The following is a 20,934-nucleotide window of genomic DNA, read 5'->3' as shown; positions in this document are numbered from 1 at the left end:
TCAATTGTCTTGGTAATATGTGCATGTGTGTGTTAATTCCTTGAGAATTTCATCTTGTAGGTCCTCATCCTTCTCACTCAGGGTGTGCACCCAGCAAAGAACCCAGGTTTGCATCAAGTGCCAGGCAAAGGATATTTCAGAAGGAAGAACTGCAAAAACATACGTGCCCTGAAAATCCTCTTCCAGACTCTGTCTGCCCACCCAGCCAAATCCAACTCCAGTGATGTTCAAAATGCCCCAGAAAAATCAGCAAAGCAGTCTAGTCTGCAAATGAACTAAGAAGAAACAGGTTGTATTTCCACTTGCCAGGTGAAATCTCAGGGTGAAAAAATGATAGTTATTGCTAGAAAGAATTTAAGATTATTAAACAACAGTAGAAAGCTGAAGAAATTTGACTATCTGCTGCAAGAGGAGAAAGAAGCCATAAGCGACCAAGAAGTCCTTCCTCGTCTCATCAGGGTACCAGTTTCCTGATGCACAAATCCTGTAGTCAGACCCTGGGGATTAATCCTCCGCCTCGCTTGTCACAATTAATTTATTCCCACAGTTTCAGTTTTAATCCAGTGCCTCAGCAGCCAAACAGTGCAACTAGAGCCTGGTTTGCATTGAGTGGCTGTTAAGGAGTAAATGTTGGTTTTGCCAATTCACTGAGCAGTGGTTGCATGGGGGCAGACCTGTTGCAGGACAGGCTCCTTTGGGCTTCTAGAAGGGAAAAAAAGGCATCTGGAAAGCAAGGCTGTGTCCATTGCCAGCAGTTTCCTGGTAATGCTGTTTGTGCAGCCCGATTACTTGTGAAATTTTGGGCAGTGACTTTTTGAGATTGTATTAAGCTTTGGTGTCTAAAACATACACTTGAGCTAAATGTTTAGGTGCCTTTGATGATCAATGGAAGAAACAGGCAAAAATAGGTCAGATTGAAATTGTTCACTGCAAATATCCAAGACCTGTTGGATGAATTGTACTTTCTGTAACTGTCAGTGGTAGAGAGTCTGCCTCTGGTCAGAAAAGAAAAGGCCCATCATAGCTGTGAAATAGCCCGTGTCCCTTTGTCTCTGTAAAGATGCCAGTGAAAGAATGTTCTGTTTCTTGGATTTACAGTGTTGCCTTTGTGAATGAATGGTCATTTGACCAACTTTGAGTGATTACTCAAGCATTCTAAAGAGCAGTTTATGGAAAATGAGATGCTCTGATGAAGAATACCCTTAGGTTAGAGACCTGACATAAACTGAATAAACAGCCCAGATCCGGTTCACCAAGCTGTGCCAACCTCATTTGACCCTAGAGACCTGTTAATCTTGGGGTCTGGAGAGCTGTGGCTCAGGGTTGGTAACCAAATTTAATGTGAGGTGAAGTGAGGTGTCAAGACCAGGAGTCCGGTACACAGTAACAAGGTTGTTAGTGGTACATGCGCAGGAGACAGAGCCACTTCAGCCTTACTTTCACTAGCTTGCCAAACAAACATCAGGCTGAAATTTTTCTTGGTTTTCCAACCCTATACCTTCTGCCATTACTCTCCCCCACTTCACTGTCCTTCTCTTTCCCATGCTCACCAGTTCCTTTCCCTGATACAGTGAGGTCATGGAGAGGTTGCACAGATGGAAATCCTCTCATCTTCTCTGGTCTGCTCAGTCCTTTTGTCATTTACAAACATGTGTTCAATGAGATTTCCTGAGCGACATGTAAGATAACATAGACCACCCACCAAAGCCAAGTTTCTGTTGAAGTTCAAGCAGACACCTGCCTACACCACCCTGACCCATAGTTTGGACACCTCCCTGTGAGCTGCTGGCTCCCCAGCACAGTTAGTTTGAGTAGGGTAACTGCGGTATCATGGTTGTGTACGTCTTGCCCTCCTGCAGCCCCCATTGCCAGACGCAGGCCTGGCAGTTGTCACAGGAGAGATTTCTAAGGAACCTTAGTTGGGGGTTATCCCAGTTAGTGCAGGCACCGTTAATACAGCTGCCAAAATTCAGCAGACAAGGAGAAAACAACACTGACTGCCTTAAATGTCATGGGAGACAAACCATAGGACGATTTTTCATTTCATCTTCTGTCTTCCATATTGCTGTCACTGAAGCTGGTGGAAAATGCAGGCATTCTGCACATTTTTAAACTAGGTGACTATTTTAGACTATAGCTACATAGGTGGCAACATATACCTTTACCTTCTGAGTAAATCTAAAGCCTTCTGCATTCAATGAAAATAATCTAGCTGACTTTTTTAAAAAAAGTTTGCAAAAGACTAAGCTATGTATAAAAACTATGCAGAAGTTAAAATGAAAGTATCAATGTACAAATGCTTTTCCCAGCATGAGACTTTTTGTTTTGAAAAATTATCTAGTGTTTTATTGGTATCTAATAAAGTCAAGTGGAGGGACTTCTTTGCATTTTGAGAAACAGCCTAGCAGATGTCAGTTTCAGGAAGATTTCTCCTATTTATCTTGTACTTTTTGCCACTTTCTCTATACCACCTCTTCAAACAATTCTGTCTTTTTCATGGCCCTCCTGGTCTTTCTCACACTTTAATATAAAAAAAAAATCTAGTTTGATCTCGTCTTAAAAAAATTTTGGCACTACTCAAGATATGTTCAAAATCATATCTCCATGTATAACATATACTTGCTGCTTCTGTACTTTCATTACTCTTCCTTCGCTCCAGATCTCTTGCCCTTTTTGTTCTCTTTCTCTGAATTCCCTCTGGTTTCCTGAACTTTTCTGGGTAATAAAATGGACATCACCAAAAGCTGTGGGCCACAGGGATGTTTTCCAGCATCACAGAGAAAACATCTGCCCCGCTCCTACCAAGCTGCTCAGACACAGTCCAAAATTATCCCATCCATTTTTGTTGCTGCTTGTATAACATCTGTTTCAAGTTCCAGAAGTGGGGACAGCTAGAATGGTTTTCTTGTTTTCTAACCAAAGTTTGAGTCTCTACAGGTGAAAGTTACAGCAAGCGGGATTCATCCAACAGGACTTGGACATTTGCAGCAATACACTTTTAATCTGATCTAGTTTTGTGTGTTTCCTCCATTGACGATCAAAGGCATCTGGATATTTAGCTCAAGCATATGTTTTAGATACCAAAAAGTTAATACTATTAATAAATCTGTTGACAATTTCCATGTTCCACCCTTTCCTGGGATAGCTACACTTTGGCTATAATTTCCTCCAGTTGCATCTTTACGTGAGATATGTCTCCTTCATCTGCAGGAGCTGAACCACTGTGGTACCTTCAGCATCAACACTGGGAATAATCCCTCTCTGCCCCAGTTCAGATGCCTTGCCCTCTTCCCTTTCCTTCCTTGAATTTTTCACAGCTCTTCTCTACTCATGACTTGGGAAACAAAACTGATTAGCTCACTTGATTGAAGTTTGATGCCTCTTAATTTGTTTGGAAAGGTACTGCCTCTGACAGGTGAGTCAGGTTCAGCTGACCACAGTCCTCTACATAAGTGGTTATTGTCTAATCTCCCTCTGTGATCAAGGGAGAAAAATGGGCAATTCTCCTAATCCTAAGGGAAACATGTAAAACAGACTATGAAGGGCCCCTAATACAGCTATTCTAGATGTCTCAAGTTAGGTAAGGTCATCTTACCTCAGCTGTCTTTTAACCACCTTATACATAGGTTGTATTCTAGAGGAAAAATGTTAAATTTAGTAACTTCAACATCATTTCACCAGATATGTATTCACTGTCACTGTTTACCCTCTAGCTCATGGTTTGAGTTCCTCTCAGGCTGGACAAGCAGTTTCATTTTGCCTACAGTAAATCTCTCTTTACAGCTCTAGTGCACGCTGGCACAGCACTGTGATGCCATCATCCAGAAGATGTTGCTGCTTTTCCTCCCTGCCCGTAAGGTTCATTTCCTTCACTCTCTCTCTGAACTTTCTGCAGAACAAATCAGAGCACTGTCTGCTTTGGATTCAGCATCCATGGTTCCTACAAGAATGATAATTCAAGGCAAAATTCACTCAAAATGTATCACTCAGAAATTCCTGTGGAGGTTGTCAAAACAGTATGTGGCTCTTGCCTGTAGGATGGAGCCTAAATGCCCATGTTACATGGGAACCTTTCAGGCAAGTGCTTCTCCTGCATAACAATTCTTGCTGCAAAGGGCATCACAGTCACTAGAAGAAACAAATAAGCTGAACCAAATTCTGTCCTTGTGGAGTGTGAAGAAACCCCACTAATTTTATATGTTTTTAACAGGGTTTAGCTGAATGCTGCTGGCAGGAACGTGTTCCCCAGGGTGGCTGTGTAAAATCAGGTTGAACTCTCAGTTCTTTAGCTGAAGAAACAATATGAATAAACTGGTACTGATGGCAGGAAAAAGAAAATGCAGGCAAAAATGGATTATACTTTTACCTTAAAATCTGAAGCTGGGCACTTTGCACTTGCCTTTTCTATTACTTGCAGTCCCCTATAATTAATCTGCTGTCAGAAAAATTCAGTTTGTTGTTGCTAGGCATTAAGAGCATCTACAGGGAGTTACTAAAGTAGCACCTATGTTCCTGGCAAAGACTGGAGCCAGCAAGAAGTATGTTTTCCAACTCAGCCACTGACTTGTTCAGTACCCATGGGGAAATGGAGCTGAACGGGGGTTAAGTAGGGACAAAATACATTTCCAAAGCACTTGAGAGCTGCTTAAGTACTAATTGTAGGTTGCTGAACGGCCTGTGGCTTAGTTGCCTGCCTCCTGCTTTCAGCCTGTCACCACTCTGCAGGTGGGTATCTTGTCCCTACTCAGGGGCAGCTGAATAGCCTCTTGCCTCCAGATGTTTTTTTCTGCCTTGAGTGTTGTGATTGGAAAAGTGGAAAACTTCTGTGTCTTTTAAACAGCAGAACTCACCTCCTGCCAGGAGCCCATGATGTGCATTACCTACTGGCCCAGTACAGTGATCCTCTTCTCTGGAAGACCTAGGGCAGTTTTAAGAGAAAACTGACCAAAGAAAACAGGCTTCTTGGGGTCTGCAAGTGTATGTAGTGGTCCTGGCTCTGTCTGTAAATGGTTGTAAACACAGTAGGACCTCTCTGTTTTCCAGAAGGGCTACTGTAGTTCTGAGGGGTGAGACTAGGAAGTCACATTTCAGATCCTGCTCACTGTAGTATGGACACAGGTATGGTCTGTCAAATGCTGAGGTCTGTTTTACTTCACCTGGTCCTTGTGTACTTCTTGAGTATGATCCTGTCCAGCCTGGATGAGCTGGTCATCCCCTTGATCCTCTGTGGCTAGCTGGATGAACCAAAGACACTTGTGTTTGTTTCTCTCTCAAACACCTATGGAAAACTCATAGCTTATGGCAAGCGTCAGAGTTGACACAACTTTTTTCATGCAGGAGTTTGGAAGAACTTGTATGTTTTACCACACTGGCATATATCTGGTAGTTCCAGACACATCCTTAGCACACATGCTGGATGACTGTAGTCTGCAAGGGCAGCAAAGCTAACACTTGCAGTAAACATCAGACGGCCTCTTGGTGAAATGTATGAGCTGTTGGAGCTTAAATCCTTGTGTCCTGAAATCACGGACTCACTGTGCATACACAGACCATCTGTAGGGTAGTGTAGACACATCCCCAAAGCTTTGGATTCATTGCACATGCTCTGCAAAGGGCACATTCTTGATTTCCTAGCAATGTTTGTAGTATTTAGCTGTGATGGTCTAGGGATACAGGCAGCAAAGGTCACAGGTAGAGATAGCACAATGTACTAGATTAGCTGTGAGACACTTATCACATCGGACATCCACGAAGCAAATCATATGCTTTCATGTAGGTGCTTAGGACCATTTCAATTTCCAGCATGTACGAGACGTATAAAATACACATAGGTTTTACAATCTACTTCAATGAAATTTCTGGGCAAAAAGAAGGAATAATGTCTGGGTATAGGAAGATATGGTTCTAAAGGATATGGGTTTAGATGCTCTGGAAATTGCTTTGTGTTTGTTTTTGTTTGTTTGTTTGTTTGTTTGTTTTCCCCTCCAATTGTCAAAAATGTTAGCTGGAATAGCAGGTCTTTCTAGGGAGGCATTTGTCATGTTGTTTGTCAGAGCTTTGGATCCAAATTAATTCCTGACATGAATAGCTGTATCAAAGATAAATTCAGTTTTGGAAGTCTGGCAACCGAAAATTCAAATACTTAATTCATTTTAATTTACAGGTTGGCTGCCATTGAAGCAGTAGATCTCATCTTGCCTCTTCATTTTAAAGTCCTGGGATTGCAGCAGCTGAGAGCATAGGAGGAAACACTGCTCTGGGCCTGTTCCTTGTCAGGATTGCGGACAGCTCTTGTGATGGGCAGGTGGATTGCATATATCTTTTACTTATTATGGGCATGTTACATGCAGTAATTTGTAGAAAGTGACTTCTTTTGCAGAGCTGGAGTGGTTTCAGTAAACTCCCACTGAAGAATGGGTAGTGCTTGCCATTTCTGCCTGGTTTCCCAGTAGCTCACTAAGAGCACTGTTGGAGGCTCCGTGGCAGGTTATCCAGCAGCTGAAGAAACATTACTGATTTGGATATTAAGTAAGTGTTTTAGTACTTGCAGATATCCAGGTGAAAAATGGTCATCCCTGTAGTATCATGGAAGCTCTAGGCTCAGAGTTTCTGACTTCAACATCTTTGGAAATTTGTAGAGGTCTTTGGACGTCCAGGCTTCCCTGGTCTATAGTGGAGGATTCCTGGACTGCTTGTATCTCCACAGGAGTAGCTTATTGGATGAATGATCTGTCTCATCTGAGACAGATCCACAGAATTGCCATTCAGCAGGAAGTTTCAAAAATTCTAAGTTTTGTTCTAGTAAATAAATTGAGAAGTGAGCTGCAAAAGTTGGCTGTTACCGGGAATTGAGCTATAATGTTGCCAGACATTTTTCAGACAGTTTTCAGTAGTTTCTGTTGCTTGCTTTAGGCTGTTGAAAGTTGCAAGGCATCTGTCAGAGGGCAAGTGAAGTGGTGAACTGTGTAATTCATGAACCTAGAAAGTAACAGAAGAGACCTCTACTGAATGGCAGATGTTTTTGTTATGCCTGCAGAGGCATCTGTGAAATACTCCAACTGGCTCCAGTGTAAGTTCTTTAAGTTTATGGATTTTGCACTCTTACACCTAAAAAGATCCTCTGAGTTCATTTAAATCTCTAGTTTTATGGGAGGGTTGTCCAATGCAGTCTGTAGCTCTGCTGACTGCTTCTTGTCTGACCACAGACAGCTTTTTTAAGGTCAGGAAATGTGAAACATCTTTTGTTTCACTGAAAGCATCCAACTTCTCATGATAAGATCATAGAACTGCAGCAGCGGCAAATTTGGCTGAGGCAACCTGAGATCCATAGTAACTATTTCTGAGAACTCCTGGAGGTTGAGGAAGCTCTGACAGATGAAAAAACATGATGTCTGTCTTCAAAAAATGTAAGAAGAGACCAGCCATTTTAACTTTGGTTTTGGCAATAATCAGTAAACAGAATGTTATCATGATTTTAGGAAGATCTCTGACACTGTCATATCATATTCTCTTAATAGTATCAGAAAGAAATCTGAATTAGCTGAAACTACTGCAAAGTGAAAGCAGAACTGCAGAGAGTGCCACATTTAGAGAAAGATTCTTAGTCATTCATTGTCACACCAGGGGACTGTGCAGAGTAAATTTCTTCAGTGATTTGATACTGTTCAGTATTTTCATTAACGGCTTAAATGAAAGAATAAGAGTATACTTTGCAGGTACAGAAGTCACACTGAAGGATAGAATTAGAAATCCCAACTACCTTGACAAACTAGGGAGAAGTCCCAGAAAATATATAATGCAGCTTAATGTAAAAATTGCAATGCTTCTGAAACTTAAAGTGTTCAATATTATGGTAGAAATATTCATTTGAATAAAAGCAAGATGGTGCAAGATGTTGGACTGAATAAAGGCAAGATGGAGAAAACTGATGTACAAAAAGACTTCAGGATCCATTGACTTACGTATTGAATGTGAGTCAGCAATGCTCTGCAGTTGTGAACAAGATGCACATTATAGGGAGATGTATAACAGAAAAGAATATGGTCTGAGACATGAAAAGTTACAGAAATCACAAAGTTCAGAATATTTAGAAATTAGAAATTCAAACTTTCATGCTTTTTTTTTTACAGCTTTCAATATAGTAAAAAAATTTCATTTTCAGAACACATTAGCTCAGCACATTCAGGAGTTTCCATGAAACCTCTGATGTTAGCATAGTCTCCCATGGACACGCACATTTGCAGGACAAAGAATTGTTGTGTCTTTATAGCTGCATAGTTTTTAATCTTGCAGCCAAGTTCCCATGCAAGAGAGTCAAACTTCACTTTGTGTGTGGGGCTTACTCAACACAATAAATGTTACAGCAAACACCAGGCATGATTTTGGCCTCCCCAATGGTGAATGTGGTAGATCACTGCAAATGTGACCTGCCCAGGTGAAGTTCAGCTTTTCAAATGGGACACTGAGGCTTTGGAGGTTGCAATACTTGGAGCAAGTCAGAAAATGCGCTTTGAGAGAAACACAAACTGTGTACATGCAACAACAGCAAATATTTGAAGACAGAGGACGCAGTTTATTCTTGATGTGACTCTCTTGGCTTCAAGGTTCATTCTGCTATGTTCTGGCTTAGAGGAAAGGATGGGTATAAACAGGATCCTTCACTGGAGTAGGGACCCTCTGCTAATTATTTACTCTTTCCTTGCAGAGTCTCTTTGGGAGCATCAGCAGGTTTTTCCATGGTAATAAAAAGATTAAATTATCTCTCCTTTGATTTTCCAGAATATTACACTCTTTTGTGTACGACATGCTGTTCAAAATCTTGTCTTTGGTTACCCAAACATGAAGAGTGTAGGGAATAAGAGGATTATTATAAGAAAGATTACATTATGCCTACCTTCATTTTATTTATTTTTTTTCTTGAATGTGTTAGATATACTTTTATAAACATATTTAGGAAGTTTATTCCAAAGCACTTTGCACTTACCTTCATATGAACATGTGGAATGTTTTAGATTATTATACACTAACTGTATGAATGAATATTTTTTAGATATTATGAACAATAATTGAAAATAAGTAGAAAAAATATGTAAACCACTAGGCGAAAAGCATGGAAAACAATAAAATCTGCTAACTTCCCAGAACCCTCTGGTCCATACAGGTTCTACATCTACCAGCAAGAGAAAACAGGAAAGCTTTATTGAGATACCAGGTATTCACTTAATGAAAAAATAGAAAGTCCTGCATTTTATTTCTATTGTAGATTCTTTGCAGAAGTTTTAATGTCTTCTTTGATTTGTAATTCATTGACTCAATCATACAATTCGAGGTATTCTGAGCTTGTGAATATTTGAACTCAAAGAACATCAAGAATACTTGTCTGAAGAATATATCAAGTTACTGAACACCCATAGAAATTCTCTACCCTATTAGAAGGATAAATTTCTTATTCTAGTTAATCATCCCTATCTTCCAACATAGTTTCTACCTACTTCTTGCTTAAACTTCACAAAAGATTAATGTTTGATAGTATCAGTATTTCAGAATTCTTTTCCATTAGTAATTCTTTTCTTCTAACTGATCTTTCTGAAATGAAACTGCAAACAGGACATTCCCCATATGTACTACAGATAGAGTTTTTGCTATTTTCTCTACATGAAATTATTTGTTCTAGTGGGTTTGGGTGCTTTAGGCTGGGTACACCTGTGTACATTTCTGATCTTGTAACTTCAAAAAAGCAGTTCTGAATATAGCAAAAAATATTCTATTAAGTCTTTAAGCTTTATTATCAGTATCTTTTCCATGCTTTTAGAAAAACAATTGCTTTTCAATGCAGTGTAGTAAATTTTTTTTTTTTGTCTTTAAGAGCTAAGCTTGAAACCACTGGAAAATTCAATGCAAATGTTTCTAAATTTGTAATAAAAAAGACAGGTTACATTTTAACTGAATTATTGTATGATGTTAAAGCTTTATTTAGCATCTCTGCCAAGACGTATACTAGAAGTCAAATATAATTCCCAAAGGAAAGTTGATTTCTCAGGGTTGTCACAAACATTTATATTTATGAAGGGAAATGTGCTAAGACCAAAGCTTTCCACAGAGTGTGAATTAAATCCATACATTTCAAACTTTTTGTGTGATTGTATTGGCATTCTGTTTCATATTATGAGGAGGACTAAGAATATTTGCTTTGGAAAATTGCCTCCGAGGACTTTGTTTTTGTGAAAGCTAAGGCATTGTTGGGGTTGAATCAGCATCCTATACTGGTTGAAGAGCAGAAGTAATATTACATGTGTCATTCAAGATGAATTGCTGTGGTTTTAGATACGAATTCTTGGTTCTTATTGTTAAGAAACTATACTTGCATCCATCATGCTTTGAAAGTAATTGCTTACTTCATGTAGCTATTAATGCTAATTACATTGCAGGAGCTAACGTGACAGCATATTTGTTATCCTTGAAGGTAGGAAGTAGAAAGTTCAATACACCGGCTGGTAGCATTTTTCTGAAGTACTTGACAAAGCCACCAATTCCTGATTTGTCTTCATAATTCTGCAGCTAACTTAGATAGCATTTTATTTCTTGATATTTTGGCCTGATCTTTGGTGGATGAAGCCTGTTTGAGGGTCACGTAAGGAACAGTGGATAGAGCATTTTCATAGAAAGCCTGTATTATGCAACTTCTTTATTATGTTTGATTGTCAGTAAGTTTTGTTTTGTTCTCACTTTTATAGACACAGCAGATCTCAAGTGCTTTAAGAAAAGATGCAGAACCTGTGGTCCTTTTCCCAAAACTGAAAGCAAAATTCCATAAAAGGATTAGACAGATTCCATGATTTCCCTATTTTCAGCAAGGGTTTTATATAGAAAAGTGCTTGGAGTGCGAAGGTTTACAATGACTGATTTGTTTGCCACAAACCTTGTGCATTCTGTGGAATGAAATAGCAGTTCTTTTTTCTCCTTACTCTTTGAGACTAACTTGCTGAGTGTAAATATGCATATATTTGCATATATGGTTTAAAGCTGGTCACAGTGTGCCTTAGCAGGGCTGACTTGGAGACTGGTGTTCCAGAGCACATGGGAATCTTTATTGCCCTGAACTGCAGAGGCCAAGTGATCTACATGTAACTTGAACAGATGGCACTTCTGAATGTAAGGTTCTCATACAAATATGTCAGATATAGGAGAGAGATTTAGAAACACAATATTAGTAATGCCAGTGTGAATAATATCTGTGACTGTACAAAGTAATGCTAGGAAATAATCAATATATGAAAAAGATAAGGTATCCCATAAAAGTGAATGTAGTCCAAGTTAACCAACTTCTCCAATTCTCTAAATATCAGAGAGATTCAAATTCTTATTAAGGAGATTAAAGGCCTTGTGGGAAATAAACATGGCTCTAAAGCCTGGAAGTGTTTTTTCTCTGCAACCAATGTGATTGTTGATAGCAAATTTTCAAGACCCTCTGATGGCAGAACTATATGACTCTGCACTCCAGATCATCTAGAAACATGATGGAAAACAAGAGAAGGTGACTGAAAAATAAATTTCCACAATGATGCTACTTGCACCTGCAGAAACATGTTTATTTTTCATATTTATTCAATGGAATATGTATATATTTATGTGTATTTAAATTTAAAAATTCATTTACAAATTCTACTTTATTGAAATAGCTTGGAATGAAAAATGCAGTTTGACTTCTTAAGTTTAAACAACCAAAGAAGGGTGGTTCAGCTAGAGAAAATGTGTGTAGTTCATTTGATCTGAAACAAAGTAAATGGCCTGAGACCACAGACTGCTTGCTGAAACATATGTTGTATCATTATTGTAGTAACAGTCGATTGAGTACAGTTGATCCATTAAAGTTTGAAACAGTGGTTTCAATTCTACAGCTGTACAAGACTTATTTTTTTCGTCTGAAAGAGCAATTGGTTATGGAATTGGTTATTTGCTTTGGTGCACATGTAAAGTATTTTATCTTCCCCCCCAAAATCTTATGGCAGCTCATTTCATTGTATGGTAAGCATGATTCTGTACTCCTTGCACCCTTCTGTGCTGTCCAGCTGACTCAGGTGAAATGTGTGAAACAGGAAAACATTGGAGTAATAAAAGATCCTTTACTTGTATTATATATCCTTTAAAGCATCATATGTCCAAAAAGTTCCCTTTGTACGACAGGTCTACACAAATTGAAAAAGAAAAGCAGAACTCAGCCTTATTGGGCAGACACTTGAAGTGCCCCTGAAACATGCCTTGGGCTAAGAAACCCAGGGGCAACTCTTCACATTAACTCCCTGAAATTGAGCAGAACCTCTGAAGGCCTTTGAAGTGTCCGTACCAAAATCAAAGCTGGTGTGTTGGTCCTTCTACCACGTGTGGTGAACTGTGAAAATGCTCAGTTAGAGATTCACACCGTATCCTACCAATTAAAAAGTAAAATCTCCAGAAGTCAAGGATTAGTCAAAGCTAAGGGGTTTGCCATGGTCTGACGTACTGCAAAGGGATTCAGTGTGCAGTGTCTCTTGACACTGAATATGGAAAACTGTTCCAACAAGTGAGCTATGAGAACTGTTGAAGAAGGGGTTGCAGATCCAGCTGCTACTGCTTTTTTAGGTATTAATTTGTCATGCATCATTTCCTATTATTTCATGTCATGACATAGTCTATTAAGTTATTTTAGGATATAGGCTGTGACTGCAGCTGGCACCATATGTCATGTTATATCACATCAGGTGGCAGCATAAGGTAAGTGCTTGGTTTGAGCTTCCAGTCTTTTTTTTCAGCAAATTGAACAGTTATGGCCATTCAGGTAAGTAAACTGAAGAGGGTAAGAAATGAACAAGCCACCCTTGGCTTACTGAAAGGGTAACTCAACAGAGAGTTGGATGCTCTCCTGGCTATCCTTGTTACATCCCAGCACTCTCACCATGTCCCTGTGGAGCCTTTAGATTTTTTCCCAGTTTGAGTGTAACTCTGCCTTTCCCCCAGGTTGAAGCCTGATTTCCTTTTACTGGGAGTCCTCTTGCTTAAGAGAAGAAAAGTCAGGTTGTGTTTTGAGCTTTGGAGGCTGGTGGTCCCCTCCTCTGCCCCACTACTTGGCACTACAATTCATTTGGATGGGCTCAGTGATTTTTGGCACCCATGTCTGGGGGCTTGAGCTTGCTCAGAAACCTGGGGCATAAGGAGAAAGGCATCCATCCCTCAGACAGATCCTGGTTAGGGAATGACAAAGGGGTGAACTTGGGCTTTTGTTCCCTGATACCAGGCTATTATCCCTGATTTTGTCCAAAGATGGCCTAATGACTAAAACAGGCACAACGAGGGAAGTGGATTTGGGACTCCACTTTGGCCCCTTCACAGGTCAGGCTCCCTCCTGCCTGAATACTTTGTTCTCCCTTTTGCATTCCTGTCTGCACAGCTGCCTGATTTCGGGGGCTTGCTGAGCAAATACGTCTTCCCTTTTGATTTCTCCTCCTGAGAATGATAACCAGATCAAATGAGTAACAAATAACCTGACCGTTCTATCTGTGCAAGAAAACTGGAGTTTTCCTGCAATCCCTCTGCCCCTTCCTCTTTGCTCAGGGGTCTGGTCTTTTTTTAGACTGCAGCAAGCCTTTGGGAAGGCTCCAGCCCAATGTTTACCAAAGACCAAAACAGTAATCTAAGAAATGATGCAACGGGGTTCGTGTTTCTGCTTCTTAGCTGTCGATGGTAAACTCAGTGGTGCAGCCTCTTGACTTTTTCCCCTCTGTAGCACCGATGTGTGAAACCCAGCTAAGTGAGAACTGTCAGACTGTTGTCCTGGCTGATGTATTTCTGTTCATGCAAAACGGCTGAAGGAGAGACAGCCTCTGAGCAAGTGGTTTGCTTTATTAATTGCCTGATAAAACAAGCTCTGGGTTTCAGCTGCAGTTAAGCGCTTCTAGCAAGACGCCTCAACTCATGCACTTTTCAGCATATGTCTCCACGCAGGTCTCTGGAGATCAGGCACAAGTTATGTCACTGACTTCATCATCCATGCCATATGTGAGATGTTTTGCTTGCAGACAATGACGTGGATCTGCCAATGGCTCTCCAGATGCAAGCAAAAGACTTTTTGTTTTCAAGCTGCATCAGTCACAACTCTCAGCGCTGACATTTTCATTCCTGTGTATTCAGTGGCTATGAATAAATCTAGGCTGGAAATCAGAAGCAAAAAGGCCCTTTAGCAGCCTTCCAGTAAGAATGATGGGAGTGAGTTAATTACTTTTTAGATGGACCAGTGCAGGAAAAGGATTGGATAGTGTGGGTACCTGTGATGGCTGAGGGTTTCATCACTGTTCCCCACGTGTTTTCTTCCAGTGTTGTGTTTTCTGTTTAGAGGACAAAACAGATTCTCTTCCATTCCTTTTTTTTTTTCCAAATTATTAGTGCCTTATGAGTGCTCAGTGCAAGTTTAAGTTGTTCAATGCTAACCTCCTCCTGTCCTTAGCTCTCACATAAGTATGCTGATGCTTCATATTTAGATTAATCTGCCCAGCTGGGCTCAGATGCCACTTCCATTTATATTGGCTAAGTCACTCTTAAGAGCTAATGGTTCACTAATGCTGTCCTACAACTCCCTCTGTGAGTCCAGAAAGACAAACAAGTTCCCAAACCATCCTTAGTGAAAAGATAAGAGTAGCTTAGCATAATGTAGCATCAAGAACCACAAGAGATGTCCATGAATTTGAAAAGGTAACATCTATAAGGAGAGTACCAGTGAAGGCTCATTAAATTGATTGTGACTTTGTGATGTTATTAAAAATCACTTGGACAAGGCTAATCCATCTGTGCTGATGCAAGATAACTACTCCTCTGAGTTAATGGTGTGTTAAAGAACATGCAGCACTTTTGTCTTCTAAGAACATAGGAACATTTTGTTCAGACAAAAGGGCTGTCTAGTCCAGTACTCCATCTTTGAGAGCAACCAGCAGTGTTTATGTAGGACAAAGATAAAGAGGGACCCTGGCCTTGCCCCAGGAGTAAAACCACTAGTAGTATTTTAGGAAGAGTGGACATCTCTGATGAGGACTTATCTCTGGGTGAGCCAAGGAGAGAAACAGCTGAGCTGAGTTCCAGCAACAAAGCTGAGACCTTATTCAGGTTAATGCAAAATGTGGATTTCCATGGGGCTGTGATTTCAGAACAAATTTTCACCCTTTGAGTTTTTCACAGCAGACATGTCTGTTTCTGTTAATTCTCTCAGAATCAAAAGCTACTTAATTTTTTCCCTCTGGGCTCTGCTCTCCTATTAAGAAAATCTCCAGTACCAGTGGTGCCAGGACTATCAAGGTCTATAGGCTCAGGCTCTCTCTCTATAAAAACAGTGTGCTTTTCTTGCAGTCTGAGACTGCAAGTGTCATTTGTTTAGCTGATGAACTGATGCTGTATCTCTGAAACAAAGGTCAAAATATAACTTCATGTGTATGCTCTTAACCTTGAAGACAGCAAGGGTTCAATGATGCCTGCTTGCACACAAGTATCCAAGTGCTGGGGCACTGACAGGAAGAACTGGGGAAGAACTGGGGAAGCTGGATCTCTGGTGGGCATGGACCATTTTGCTGAGATGAGGAGGAGGTGGAGAGTCTGTGAGAGAACATCCCAGTCTGCTGCAGCACCTAGTATGGAAACAAGGAGAAGCAATGCTGGAACCTACCAGGCTCTGTTTCCCTTGTTTTAATGTTTTTACTGGAGTAGCAGATCCAGAAATCCTATCAGGTGTTTCAAGGCAAAACCTGAGACAAAACTGAAAGCCAGTCATTCTTGTGCTTCATTTTACTGTTTGTTTCGCCACAGCAGCTGTGTGAAACTCGATTCCCGAGACTCAGTTTTCCTGGGAATGTCTCTTACTGTTTTCAGGATCCAGACTATGAAGAGTATCCAGTAAATTCTCTAGTACAGGTTGAGGCACCTTGTTTAATGTAAGCAATATTATATTCAATGGTGTTATGAACTGCTTTCTATCTTATAATTTTGCCTGGATTAACAGCTTTAATGAAGTCTGTGGATTCTTCTGACGTAGGTGCTTCTCTACAGCACTTAACTCTAGCCCTAGATCAGAATCAGGCTTTTGTCCTGATTCTGCAGTGACTGAATCATACATTTAAGGTTAAAATATGAATCAGTCTTTTCATATCAAAATCCTCTCCTGTAGAGTGGTGATGGACTGCATTCACAGTGCATGGGATGGCTTACTTAATGTATGTTCACATTATGGGTAGGGTGTTCAGTTCTACCATCCTCTACCTTTGGCAGACAGTAAAAGCGTAAGTTACTAGTAAGGATGAAAAATGAATGAGCACATCAAAGAGATGATATATCCAACTCAGCTGACAAATGAAAGGATTCTGCAGCTCTGCAGTACGCCACACACTGATATGAAGGAACAAAATATATATGTTCAGTAATTTATATTATCATCTTCATGCCCAATACCTGGAAGATCAATATTGCAGCAGGCTGAAACATGAACAAAGACAATTTCTTTTTTATAACACTGAAGACAAACTTTGTCTTTTACCATCTGTATGTCAAAACTAAATTAGCTGCTCCTGTGAAAAGGAGTGATTCAGTAGCAATTACTAGTTTTTTTGTGGTTTCCCTAGTTAGATTAAGGATACTTGGGCCTATCAGAGAAGGTGGTTGTACTTTTATCTAGCTGTGAAAAAGGTCTCTGGATGCTTTTTTTTTCTTTGGGCATATCAGAACTATCAGTGATTAATGAGGGTCATGCTTTCAGACAATGTCTTTAATAATGTTATGTATCAGAGAGATCTTAAAGTAACTGCATGTTGAAAGGAAGAAGTGGAGAATGGTTCATCACAGGTTGCTACACAACTGTTCTTGGGGAAGGGAGCAGGTAATGATCTTCCAGCACAAAGGCAGTCGCAGAGCTCTTATTATCATTTCCAGAGTATTTGTAAAGTTCTTACAGTGCCTGTTACTAGCATCAGCAAGAAACAAGCTTTGGCTACTTTGTAAACTGAAATATATAGTGTGATAATTTCCTGTTGGCATAAACTGATAAATTAGTTTTCCACTATTACTTAAATAGCAAACCAGACCAAACCAAAAATCTATTTTGAAGAAATAAGATAAATGCCTTGTGTTGGAATAAAAGACCTTTAACCTTGTTTTGTCTTCTATGACTTCCATAAATAAATGTTAATTGTTAATACAAATAGTAGGCAACATTGTAGTTTAAATACATATTTGTAGTTAAAATTGAGACTCTCAAATGCAACTGCATGCTTCACTCTGAGTAATTTTGAAACTAGAGAATGTTTCTGAATAAAGAGTATCACATTAGCCTCATATATTCAGAATTCAAATCCTACCATTGCCTAAAACTGCACTTTGGAGCCCAAGGGAGATGTTGAAACAATTGCAGGTCCAGTATATCACTGAAAGTGGTAGGCAAGTGAGATGGAGTTTGAATATTGCAGTTGAGGAGGAAATGCTGTATGGAAAAAAATGGCTGTAGTTCTGTGGATCAGCCTTCAGGTTAAAAGCACTACAGCTGCCTCTAGTTTGAAGAAGTCTAAGGAGCTGTGTTTTATACTCTGAAGGATAAGGTTTTTTACAGCCATCGGTTAAAACTTACAAACAGTCTTGGGCCACATTCAGCCCCTGGATAGACCAAATACACACACAACTCTGACTTCAGTGGAAATTCCATGCTTTTCCCCCAAGAAAGACTTAGAGTTGGTATTTAATGTTACTTCTGACATTTCAGACTCTCCTTTCCTGTAGGAGTAAGAGGATTCACGTATCAGAGAGAATTACCAGTCCCAACGTGCTCTGGTGACCGCTGCCTGCCAAATTCCTTCCCTGATAGCCAGGGAGAAACCCACCTTCACAGAGTAGGTAGATTAAATTTTTCAAAATAAAATCTTACAGATTCAGATGTGAGTAGAAATGAAGAGGTATTTATTATTGATGCCTTTTATTAAATATTTATGGAGAGTCATAACTTTGCCTGGTATTTTAAGTATAGTATTTAGAGATTTCTTTCTTTCACCTCTTTTGGATTTCTAACACAGATGTACTTTCACAGGCTTTGAATTAGCTGTTGTGGCTTCACACTGGCATCAGTACCATTTCTCCAGAGAAACTTTGGGGTGTGATTCAGTTGGACATTCACGTCCTTTGGTAGCATGATGTGTTGTTCTGATGAGAGCTAATGAGCCCCTGGATACTGTACATTTCCAGCTGCACTAGGTCAAGGATTTCTAAAGATAGAGTTCCCCATATCTTCCTTTCCCAAACAAACTTGATGATAACACCAAGTAACAAAAACCAGTGCAGCAGAGAGTTTCAAATTCTTGCAAGCAGTCTCTCTTCTTCTTCTTTTTTTTTTTTTTTTTTAAATTTTCCTACACAAGTCTTTAATCTAGATGGCCAGTACACTCTGTGAAGTCTAGGAAACACTCAGCTCTCCAGATATAGGTGTCTGCTTTAGGGTGAGCTTACCTACTTTTGAGGCTCCAGTTGCCTTGATTAGGTCTCCATGGACTGTAACAGGAGCTTAGGCACCCAACTTATTTTTCAAAACTGTACACTGTAAGCCAAATCCCACCCAAAGTGCTCAATGTTATCTTTCAGGACTGGATTTGGTTGCCCACACATAGGTATCAGCTGTTTCTTGAAACGCCCCTGGGGATCCCACCTGGCACCTCGGGGCCACTCCAGAAAGGTGAAAGACTCTCAGAGGTCCTATTCCATATCACTCAGCCTTTGGTTTTATTGCATTAGGTACCTGCATTCAGATACATGAATTCTGCTTTTCAATCCCATGTTGATTATGTTGCTCTAGCAAAATAGCTCCTTGAGATAGATGCTGTTCTTCAATCACTTAGGACAGAATAAGTATGTAACCTATGTTTGGCAACCTTTTCATAATAAATAGCTTACTACTGATTTTTCACAAGCTTTCTTCTGGCTTATTTTTAATAATGTATTCACTTTGAACATTTTCCTGCCTTTTTTGTTTGGTGTTTTTCTTGGCTTTATCTGTCTTGTGGCTATTTGTTCTGTAATAAATAACAGGAATATACTTCTAAAACTCAGTCATAAGCTTTATTTTATTTTATTTTATTTTATTTTATTTTATTTTATTTTAATTTTTATAACTGTTCATTTTTGAAATGTGTTTGGGTTTAGTGATGATGTTATTATAGCTGTTTACTTAGCATGATGCATTTAATTCCACTAATAACTGCTCTCCTGCAAGATAAGCTAATTTTACATAAATGAGTGTGTAATTATAGAGTCCTTTCAAAAATAGTGAAAACCCCTTCACTTTCAAAAAATGTATTAAGTGGTGCTGATTGCTTACATTTTAAGCACAAAGTTGAATTGATCTATGTGCATTTATTGCTTCAAGACAGCAGAATGGGCAGAAAGCTATTGCAGTCATTCAGAGAAATGAGGTAACATCACAGTTCATTTTAGGCTTGGTATAGAATAGTTCAAAAGTTTTTTGAGTAAGGATAATGTCATTTGTTTCTCAGGAAATTTTCCTAAGCACAAGGAGGTAAATTTTCATTATGGCTACATTTTATCGAGTCTTTCATGAGATGAGAAAATTTAATGTATTGCCTCAAGATCTGAGAACTGTCCTCCTAGTTACGATTTTCATACATATGATTATCTTCTCTGTATCTAAATGATCATTTAGGTGATTGAAACTAATTTTGCTGATGGGTTGATATTTGTTGAACTATTTTTGTTAACATATAAACCAAGCCACTGCCAATGTGGTGATCAGCTTTATGCATTACCTGTTGATTCACTCAATCTAAAGCTCATACTGAAGTTGTAGTTTTTTACATGGGAAGGAAGACATTTTGAAGAACACCAGAGCTGACAGACTGCCTGGTCTGTAGATGTGAGGTGGTTAACTTCAGTCACAACAGGATTAATTCCCAAGTACGAAAGGCACTATATCTGCTTATGTTTGTGGATTTGCTTCTGCTTCCATGAATGGTGAAGAACAGCTAGAGTCAGATTCAACTTTCTTGCAATGCTGATGACAACGAAACGCTGAATTTCAAGTCCTATAGTATTTTCCTCAAAGTTCATAGAATAAATTTCTTCAGGAACAATTTCTCCTATACATTAAAATAGAACTAATTTCCTTTAGAAAGAATGCCAAGTTGAATAGAAGATATCTCATAATTAAAAATATTGCTACTTCTTTAATGATCTAATTAGTTTTACCTGACAGGGTCAGCTTCATTGATTTCAATTAAAAAGACCTGTCAAGTGACCTACTTCTTAATGTATTCAGAAAGATCAAGGTTGGAGCAGCAAAATATTTTAATGAACACAATCCCTGATTGCTAAAAGTAAAGCTATTACTGATTTCTTACTGATCTGCAAAAGAAAGGACAGACTAGGTTAGAGGAGATTTCATGTTTTGTCATTAAAAATCAATGAAACCGAGACTGACCTGCTTTCTCCCTCTTGTGTTTACACTTGAAACAGATTACATGATTAGGGGAACAGTAATAGTCTAATTATTTAGACCATTCCTAATTCAAATTGTAGAAGTGAATGAACTTGCCAAACTAGAAATAATAAAATACCTTTAACTGCATAACAGGGTCTGGGCAAATGGTGTGCTGGGAGTTAGACTGTGGCCACAGAACAGTATTATTAATTTATGTCATCACTTCACAAATACCATGTAAGAGTTGGTTGAATGGAAACATCAGAGTTCGGAAGAAAAAAGGCTTTCAGATCAGACTTTAGGCCTCTCTTTGAACATGTATAAACCACTAAAAATTATTCTGATAATTGGGGAAGGGATACTTCTGATAATGTTGTGTGATGCACATCACAGCTTGTGAACTGGTTGTCTAAAGGCCATTTCCAAGGCCCATAACGCAACGACCACACATTGCT

The sequence above is a fragment of the Columba livia genome, chromosome 1, assembly GCF_036013475.1.
Source record: "Columba livia isolate bColLiv1 breed racing homer chromosome 1, bColLiv1.pat.W.v2, whole genome shotgun sequence".
NCBI lineage: Eukaryota > Metazoa > Chordata > Aves > Columbiformes > Columbidae > Columba > Columba livia.
This window is presented reverse-complemented; position numbering follows the sequence as displayed.